Source organism: Scardinius erythrophthalmus (genome assembly GCF_964197995.2).
Source record: "Scardinius erythrophthalmus genome assembly, chromosome: 14".
Classification (NCBI taxonomy): Eukaryota; Metazoa; Chordata; class Actinopteri; order Cypriniformes; family Leuciscidae; genus Scardinius; species Scardinius erythrophthalmus.
Window position 1 is genome coordinate 27,173,362 of NC_138234.1, and position 10,040 is coordinate 27,183,401.

Here is a 10,040-nt window from a genome sequence, read left to right on the forward strand (position 1 = left end):
AGCAGCCGGTGGGGGCTGGCTGCAGCAGGACTCAAATTCCACGGACAGCTGTTAATGTTTTATCAGACAATAACTAATCAAGAATTTGCTTTAGTATAATTTTGGGGACAATTAGGGCCGGATTCGGGATTCGGGACAACATTTCGGGACGTCTGGTCACCCTATAGTCCCTAAATAGCCAGCAGTGCTATACTGAAGTCGGTTTTATTGTCAAGTTAGGCGTCGCGCACAATGTTAGCCTACTTCATACCCTGAACGTCGTTCTGCAGTCATGCGTTGTGTCTGCAGGTTATGCAATATCGCATCGACTTAAGTTGTGAAGTGTAGGCTATAGAATTAAAGGGTGCGGTGAGGTGAAGCTGGTTATAGCAGTGGATATGCCTGCCAGACAAGTGTTGTAATATTCCAGTATGATGTAATCTGCATCAGGCTGCTGGAGTTGGCACACACAAAACGAATTATAACGGACACATTTTCAGTGTCGCACCCTATTTTTTACAGTCTATGGTCGCACCGCGATCCCTTGTGCCATCAATTTTTAAACAGAATCCCAGCTAACAATTTAACGTTCTGGGAACGTTCTGGGAACGTTAGTTTTTGGTTCCCAGAACGTTCTGGGAACGTTCCTAAGAACGTTCCCTATTGGTTAGCCAGGAAAGTTTTCTTTACGTTAATAGAACGTTCCCTATAGGTTAGGGGAACGTTCCCGGAACGTTGCCGAAAGGTTCCCAGAACGTTCCCGAAAGGTTCCCGCAAGGTTCTCGTAACGTTCCCGGAAGGTTAGGGGAACGTTCCCGGAACGTTGCCGAAAGGTTCCCAGAACGTTCCCGGAACGTTCTCCTAACGTCTACACATCCTGATATGCCTGTACACAAATTATAGGTCTACAAACATATTCTACATTGTTTATTGTTCAAACACTTAAGAATCCTATGAATATATTATTACAATAAATTGAATTTACAGAAACTATCATTAATAAGTAAATCAATCAGTTTGTATTAAATAAATAAATCAGCACACAATCCATGTTTTTGTTGATTCATTGTTTAATTATCAACCTAAAATAAGTCATTAAAAACAGTGTTAGCAAAATGTATTCAGGAACAGTAATTTACATTTAATATTTCAAACATGAATATATTTCAATAAATAAAACTGCACAAACATTTTAATTAAAACTATCTTTTGCAAACTGTAGCCTATAACTTTGGCTAAAAAGTTGAAAAAGTATTTATTTATATACAATATACATGAATGTGCCAATCTTCACACCGCTCAAAACATTTAAACTCCCAACACCATCTGCAAATTTAACAAGAAAATAAAAAGACAACGTGTTACATGGACACACAATCCCATGCCAAAATTCAAGCCCTGTAATGGCAGTAATATTCATCTGGAGCAAATGAAAAGAGTGAGGTGGGATTGTGTGTCACAAGCTGTAGGAGATATGAGAGCACGAGCGCTGCTGGTATCATGTATTTATTCAGATATTTCAGCATCAATGTGTATAGAAAAATGTATATATTTCAAAACACTACATTGCATTTATTTATATTGCACTATTTATTATTTCAGACTACAAATCAAAAAAGGAATGTTTTATATAGGGGTAAGGATACCCATTAAGCCTCTCTCTCTGAAGTCAAATAAAAAACAGAGAAAATATTTAAGTCTAGTGAACTCTGACCTGCGAATTCGCTCTACCTTTTATGTATAAGTCTCACCTCCAATGAAGAATTTGAAAACCTGTAACTGCTGTGTTGTTTATGAGAAAGAAAGTGAAAAAAAGTTTGAAACTGCTATCAATTTTTTTTTTAATCTCTGTGACTTTACACCTACAAATTCCACTGTCACAGGTGCTCAGTTTTGCTATAATGAAACCCTCACAGAACATGGTAATAATCAGCCATCCATGCAAAAGCAAAGGTCGGTGTAGTTTACAGGTGCATCTGTCCAGGCCAACGTCTGATGCCTTGATGCCTTCCGCTGGAACCTGAAATAAAAAAAATAGTACAGTTCAAAATCTATCATACATACATCTCATCTGGTATCACAAATTATCATTCCAGGTTCACTTTAAGATATGCTCAATATTAGTGCTGCACGATATTGAAAAATTTAGAGTTTATTTAGAGATATCAGCCGTATGGTTTAGTGCATGCGCTAACGGCTCCAGGTTTGTATCTGGTAAATTACCCCACTAATAATGCCCAGAATGGTACCAAACTACTACAGTAGTACAAATAGGTTCTGTACTCATTAAACGAGGCATTGGAAAGTTTGTAAGTACATCAGGAGTTTATTTAAATAACACTTGCCTGACGGCGAATGCTACTGCTGATGTTGACGTCACTTTATGAGTACAGAACCTATTTGTACTACTCATTTTCCCCGACATAGAGCAGACCGGCACACAACAAAAACTGCTGTTCGGATGTTCCCTTTTCTGATATTTTAGCCTTCGTGACATTTTAATTAAAACAGAAGTAAGAATTTTAGTGTAATAAGCAAAAATTAACAGTAAACTCAGAGATCACCTACCGCTGCAGATGTGTACGGAAGTGAAAAGCGGAAATGCTTAGACCTCTTTCCGGTTCAACTGCTGGGCGCTCCGCATAACCCCTATTGGGGGGATTTTGTAGAGGAGTGAACCTGCATAGAAAATTACAATAGATAACAAGCATAGATAAATACAATAGAAGAAAAACACAGTTGAAATAAGCAGTGCATTATGTTTTTGAGTTAAATCTAACTTATAAGGTACAGAAATTGATTTATCAAAATGTAAAAAGTCTTCAGTGTAAAAATAAAATAACTATAAAATTAATGTATCTTTGCTAAAGCTACAAGTCATTTTCTCTTTTGATGTTTGATCACCATTGGCAACACAAACAGCTGCGGGTACGTTAGGCTGTTGTCCCTTTAAGACGAATGTGCAGCACTAATATAAATGACACGCATCCGTTTTCTTTCTGTTTAAAACACAAGACAAGAGGAAACTCGCCATTTTGACTTCATTTTGCGTGCACGTGTCTGTAAAAAAAAAGTGAAAGAGAACTGAATTCGGCTAAACTCACCTTCTTCATTTACTGACTGTGGATGGCATCAAGGTCTTGTCCTGAAGAATACAGGGCCAAACAATAGGGATTTTATCCCATCTGGTAACAAGAGCAAAGCCATAACTTTAAGAACTCTACTGATATATTTACCCCCTGATATTGCATTGGGGATATCAATTCAAACATTTTTAAAGGCTAAGAGTATGAGCCACAGCTGCCCAAGATATCAAGGGGTTGCAAATTAGTCATGGCTATAAACCTGTATGCATGGCATCTACTTTGTATTTTTTATAAAGCAATGTTCTATGCATTTGTCCCTGTCAAATAAACATTAAATAAATAAATCTGTGAAAAATAACTGCCTAAAGTTGTCGACCCCCTGAACCGCATTTAAAAGTACAAAGAATTTCAGTATTGATCAATAAAAAAAATACATAAATACCTTTGAGTTGGACAGTATGGTGTCAGTCTCATTGGCCAACATAATTCAAAACAGACCTAAAGAAATAAAATAAAATATAGTAATCATCAGGATATCATGTTATCATAATAGTTAAATGAATTATTATAACTATGACCATTATAATATTGTATTTGTCGCCTATTATTTAGCTGATTATTTAGCTTACAGGCTTCTCAAGGACAATCTCACTGAAAAAACTTGGGGTTAATGATTTTAAAATGTGAGACTTATTTCAAAAGCATAAATCTTACAGACCCCAAACCTTTGAACAGCAGTGCACTGCATGTTTGAGGTGGTTTTGCTTACTAGTCATATGGTTCATAGAGATTTTCTTGGACAGGGAGTGCAGCAGGCCATCACAGCATGATGATCTAGGAACATTTCATGCTGTTTGTCACAGAGCCAAAAATATTACATGTGATAGGTTTATTACAAGGAACCAAGCTAGAACAGAGGTGAAATGCATAAAAGATAAATATATACAAATCTTAAGATAATATATTGTGAAATAAATGCATATGGAATTATCATCATGATTAAACAATAACTCACCCCTTGTTGTAGAGTTTTATTTTTTCTCTCGCTATTCTGAAATCACATTTTAGCAATATTGGTAAGTGACGTCACTGATTAAGTTAACAATACAGTGCATTCTTTTAGGTTAGCCTAAATAAATTAGCTTACTTCCCATTGACAAATTACCAGCAAAACTATCAAAAACTGTTATCTACACTAAATATGTGTTTAAAAACCCAAACTTTCATAAATAAGACCTCAACTTAACGTAACTTAGGCCTAACGTTGTCTTTTGAAAACGGTTAGCTAGCGTAGATGCTAACGGACTTTTTCAAAGACATAAAACCATTTTTTTAAAATAAATATTTAACAGAAGCGTGTCAATTACACGTAAGAAATGTGTCAGGGGCGTTTGTGTGTATTATTTGTGAGATTTTGTTGTCTAAACTTACCTGAAAGCAGTGTAACCAACAGCGAGAGACGGGAGTTTTGTTGTTTGTCAGTTGTCGATGACGTTTCCATCTGCTCTCGCGCAGCGCACGTGCTCCAGTGTTTGATCACGCGCATGCGCATTAAAACACTTCAAAGTCACGCAGCATTTAACATATAGAATTAAAATATATAACATAATTTAAAATATCATTAATAAAAAGTTATTGCGAATAGATCTGAACGTTGTTGGTTATCTTATAACCTTAGGGGACCGTACTGACGACGTTGTCAGTTGAATCTGCCTGTTAATAGTAATATAAAAATAATAACCTGCAGAGAACATTCTCAGAACGTTCTCTTTAGGTTATAAAAATAAAACCTAAAACCTGCAAGGAAACGTTCTGGGAAGGTTCTCTTTAGGTTATAAAAATTAAACCTTAAGATAACCTACAGGGAACGTTCTGGGAAGGTTCTCTTTAGGTTATAAAAATTAAACCTAAAAATAACCTACAGGGAACGTTCTGGGAAGGTTCTCTTTAGGTTATAAAAAATAAACCTAAAAATAACCTACAGGGAACGTTCTGGGAAGGTTCTCTTTAGGTTATAAAAATAAAACCTAAAAATAACCTGCAGGAAACGTTCTGGGAAGGTTCTCTTTAGGTTATAAAAATTAAACCTAAAAATAACCTGCAGGGAACGTTCTGGGAAGGTTCTCTTTAGGTTATTAAATAACAACCTGCAGGGAACGTTCCCAGAACGTTCTCTTTAGGTTATAAATTTAGACCTAAAAATAACCTACAGGGAACGTTCTGGGAACGTTCCCTTAATGTTATAAACATAGATCCTAAAAATAACATACAGGGAACGTTCCCAGAACGTTCTTGTTTGGTTCCCAAAAAAATAACCAAATGGGAACCAAACGGGAACGTTAGGGGAACGTTCTGTGTTTGCTGGGATGCAGCTGAATCAGCAGTATTTCTGTTTTATTTATTTTTTTTCAGAACCTGCGGGGCTTTTTGCCAAGCTGTTTAAATACACGTTGGAAAAAGATACCTGGCTGACATTACATCAGGTATCCACAAAATGCAAAGTAGCCTACACTTCCAAAACCATCCAGAAAGAAGTGATTGAAATTTTGGCATCCATGCAATCTTCCTCACTATCACGTTTCACAGTCCCCGCGTAGTGGAAGCTCATTGACTGCTAAAACTTCACAACACCTGCGTGCTTTTTATGTAATAGCCTACTATAGCGATTCTTTTCTATCTGTTGGGGGCCGAGCAAACATGCCACGGTCTCTCCCAACACCAGTCACACAGAGAAAGCAACACCGAACACTCGACACGGAAAACAAAAGCATGCATCGCGATCTACAGAATATTCAAGCGTATCTGATAGGCTACCATAAGGTAACTTATAATTATGTTTCCTTATAAATATTCAATGAATTATGTAGCCTAAACCTAAAACATAAATTCTGTTATTCTAAGAAATTATTTTCTGTATATTCTTCTTTCTCTTTTCTGCATTTCACCTTCTTCTGTAGCTTCTTTACTTTTATTAAACATGGCATTTTCTGCAAATAAAATTAATAATAAATTAGAAACTGCTGAATCTTTTTTTTATGTCTTTATTGTTTTTGCTCCAAATTATACAGAAGAGTGTCATAGAGATTGATAAGTATCAGTGATAAAATTAACCTACACCCACAGACGTTGCCACAACGCAAATGTGTTTGCTGTGTAACTTAGTCACTGAGGCACCAACAGATTTTTTGGATGATTTCCGGGAAGGAGATCGGATCTTCAACTTTATTTTCTACATTTCCATAACTGTTTATTTCACGCTGACAGTTCAGTAGTAAACTGTACTAACACGTCGGTTACTGCAAGAGTGAGGGCAGGAGATATCGCGGCTCTTCACGCTCACTACTGCGCAGAATCCGGTCCCAAATCAGCGCAAGACGTCAGCGCCATATTTGGCGGCGTCACTTTTCTACAATGAAATGAATGTGCGTCGTCAATCTTTTTTACAGTCAATCTTCTTTTTTTATCGTCAATCTTTTTATGCTTGTGCCATGCTGTTGTATGAGGATAAAAGAGTAGCAAAACGAGCAAAAAAAAAGTAGCAAGAATTTAAGAACTTGTACAATAAATATTCGTAGGCCTACTTGTAGCCTACGTGAACATTTACACTCACAGCTCCAATGTGAAAACCTGTAAAATAAAAATCTGAAGTTGAATGTTGAAATTTGCACTTGCAGACAAGTCACAAACCTGTATTCTGAATTTGAAGCGGCAGACAAGTGTGTAAAATGCAAATCAACATTGTCAACTGTTTGTCTGAAATGCACAGTCGGGTATGGATGACCTACAGTAATTTATGAGTCCTAGGAAACTTTGAAGTCTTTAATGCTTTGAACCCCGTATGTAGCCTACATGGTGTTATGTATGCATCAATATGCTATAATAACATATATTATTCTATTTGTGTTTCAGAATACACACGAGGGAAACCGGAGATCTGACTGCACTGTTTCGACTGGTTTATTCAGCACACTGCAACAACAACAACCAACAGCACGGGGGTGTCTCTAGTGGCCCTCAGGTAGTGTAACAACTCAAATACATTACATCTCTCCCTCCTTATTTCAGTCTACCCCGTTTTTCTTTTTAACACAAGAACCTCTATTTCTTAGGAAATCACAGTTAGGACCCAACAATTAGTAGCCCACCCTCAAACAATATTATTTGCAATGTTCACTTCGCTACTTACTCAAAAGTATGTAACACTTTTAACATATACAACTGTGAATAGAACATTTACACATTTTACAGATCAAGTCTGTTAGGTGGTTTACTGGTTCTAACAGGAAATCTTCTCACAGTTGGGGAGGAAACAGTAACTGGCTCAACAAGCTTGGTTACATGTTGATCTGGAACATTTGGTTCAGTATCATTAGCTGTTAAAGACAATTCTTGCCCCTTAACATCCAGTGTTGGTGATGAACTATTTTCGGCTGACAATTGTTCTGTGCTTTTTGTAATTTCTGGATGACAGTCTAACATTTGATTTGCATGTCTTTTCCAGCTTTGTGAACTGTCCACCTGAACTGTGTACAACACTGGCCCTGACTGAGAAGAAACAGTACCGGTTTTCCACTTCTCCTCTCCCCTTCGATAATCTCTGACCAGCACTGAGCCACCCACATTGAAGTCTCTGTGTTTGGCATGGAGGGCACGGTGAGAACATTGTACTTTTTGGGCTTGCTCCACAGTCATTTTCACACTTGGTTTCAGTAGATCCAGCCGTGTCCTCAATCTGCGATGCAAGAATAACATAGCAGGTTGTACAAACGGCTTTGCGTGTGTGGCCCCTTTAAGACGTGTTGCCCTTTTAATTGATGCCGCAAAGTTTTCTGTGAGGAAGAAATGCGAGCCGATCCGAGATGGAGTGTTATATGTGTGCGTGCATCCTATAAAGTGAGTCAATTCTTGTTAATATAGACTTAGGAGAAAGTTCATGTTGTGATCTTGCATATAATTCTTGATTATTGAAGTTATAACTAAATTCAGATGTTTTTGATCGTGTCTGAATAACGATCGTTACATGCATGGTCATATTCACATCTGCCGTCAAATTATGCAATCGTTTGTTATAATGCTCTCATATTTTATGTTGAGAGAGATTGTTTTGCATGTTTAAGATGTCGTTAGTAAATTGCCAGTAGCCTATAAATGTGAGTTGATTTAGTTAAATCAGTTAGAGATTATTGTTAAATGGCCTATTCAGATGCTAATATGGCTAATAGAGAAGCTGTTGTATTCTCCACACAGATTGTACTATTTTATTTTACTATATTAGAATGTTAAATAATTGGATCTTAAATCTGTATTATTTACTTATTGTAATTTTATTTATCTTTGTACAGACCACACACAATATGCTTCAGTAAAGACATCAAAGGAAATAACTGTGGTTGACTGAGTTCCTGGGTTCTGATAGGCCCATCCAGGGCGAGTGTTGCTTATCCTGCAGTCCTTAAGAGATAAATTCTAATTCCCAATTCCAAATCCAACAAATGGTTCTTCGAGCCGGATACACTTCCCTGGATTAAGATGTCAGCCAGTTCTACACCAGTTAACCCTTCGGTTCGCCCAAAGCGCTGTCCAGCCTATTTACAAGATTATGAGGTGGATTTCCCAAGTCTTCATAAATCAGCGTCACCAGTTAGCACGAGAGAACAAGCAGTAGAGTCATCTGATGACGATTATTCTACAACACACATTAGAGTATCTGCAGCAAAATCTCAAAGAGCACACAGTTTAACTGCTTTTTCTTCTCCTTCGAGGCTGACTGTCAGGGATGATCATCATGACCTCCCAGACCCTCTACAGCATCGCATTTCCAACTCTTCCCACCAGTCACCACCACAATATTCGAATCGACGACTACAGTTTGAATCTAATGCAGAGTCCCTTTCCCTTGGTGACGGATACCAGAGTGATCGGTCTGATGCTAGCTCTATAAAGTTGCAAAGGATCTCAGAGGAGAATGCCAGACTCCGTGAAACACAGCAGGCTATTAAAGCTGACCTTAAACGAATCGAGACAGCCAAAGACGAGTTGATTCAGCTTTTAGACAGAGCTTGTAGTCTGCAAAGGCCTTTATCTACTCCTAACACCCAGTCTAATTATCCAACAGTTAAATTCCACCATGCAGAACATGTGAGTGACGAAGACTGGCCAGAGCCTCCTCCACCCATTGCATTTGATGAGCCAGTAATTATGAATCAGCATGACAAGCAAAGGTTTTGCAGCAGTACAAGGGCTACACCAACTTTCACCCCCAGACTCACATCAGTGGAGAAGACTATGGATTTTCACCGTCCAAGTCAATATGATGAGCAGCAGAGGTATGGTCAGTACCCTGCCCAAACGATAAGTCCTCAGTATGTTTATGACCACCCATGGGAATCATCCAAGCGTCCTAATACTGAACATCACAGAATGGCATCCTATAATATGGCACCTCCCATGGCATCTATGGATCTGACTGAGAAATATTACAAAGGATCATGCCCCACCATTCCATTTTTCCGCAACAAAGATCCGAGTGAGTTTGCCCGATTAAAAATGGCCTTAGACAACCTCTTGCCACCTGACAGTACTGAAATGTTCAAATATCAGGTCCTGGTTGACCATCTGAAATTGGACGATGCTTGTCTAATAGCAGACTCCTTCTTGCACTCCCCAACACCTTACAGAGACACCATGATGGCCCTAAATGAACGGTTCGGTCAGCCCCACCAGGTAGCATTAAAAAGGATTGCTACTATTCTTGATTCTCCTGATATAAGCCGCAATGACCCATCAGCCTTTGAGAAGTTCTCCCTTCAAGTGCAGTCTCTAGTTGGTCTGCTTAAGACATTAGGACAGGCGGGTAGCATTGAGTTGCAGTGTGGGTCGCATGTTGCACGTCTCCTCAGCAAGCTGCCACCTGAAAGACGGGCTGATTTCCGCCGCCACATGTTATATCAGCCTGGGGTGACATACTCATTGATG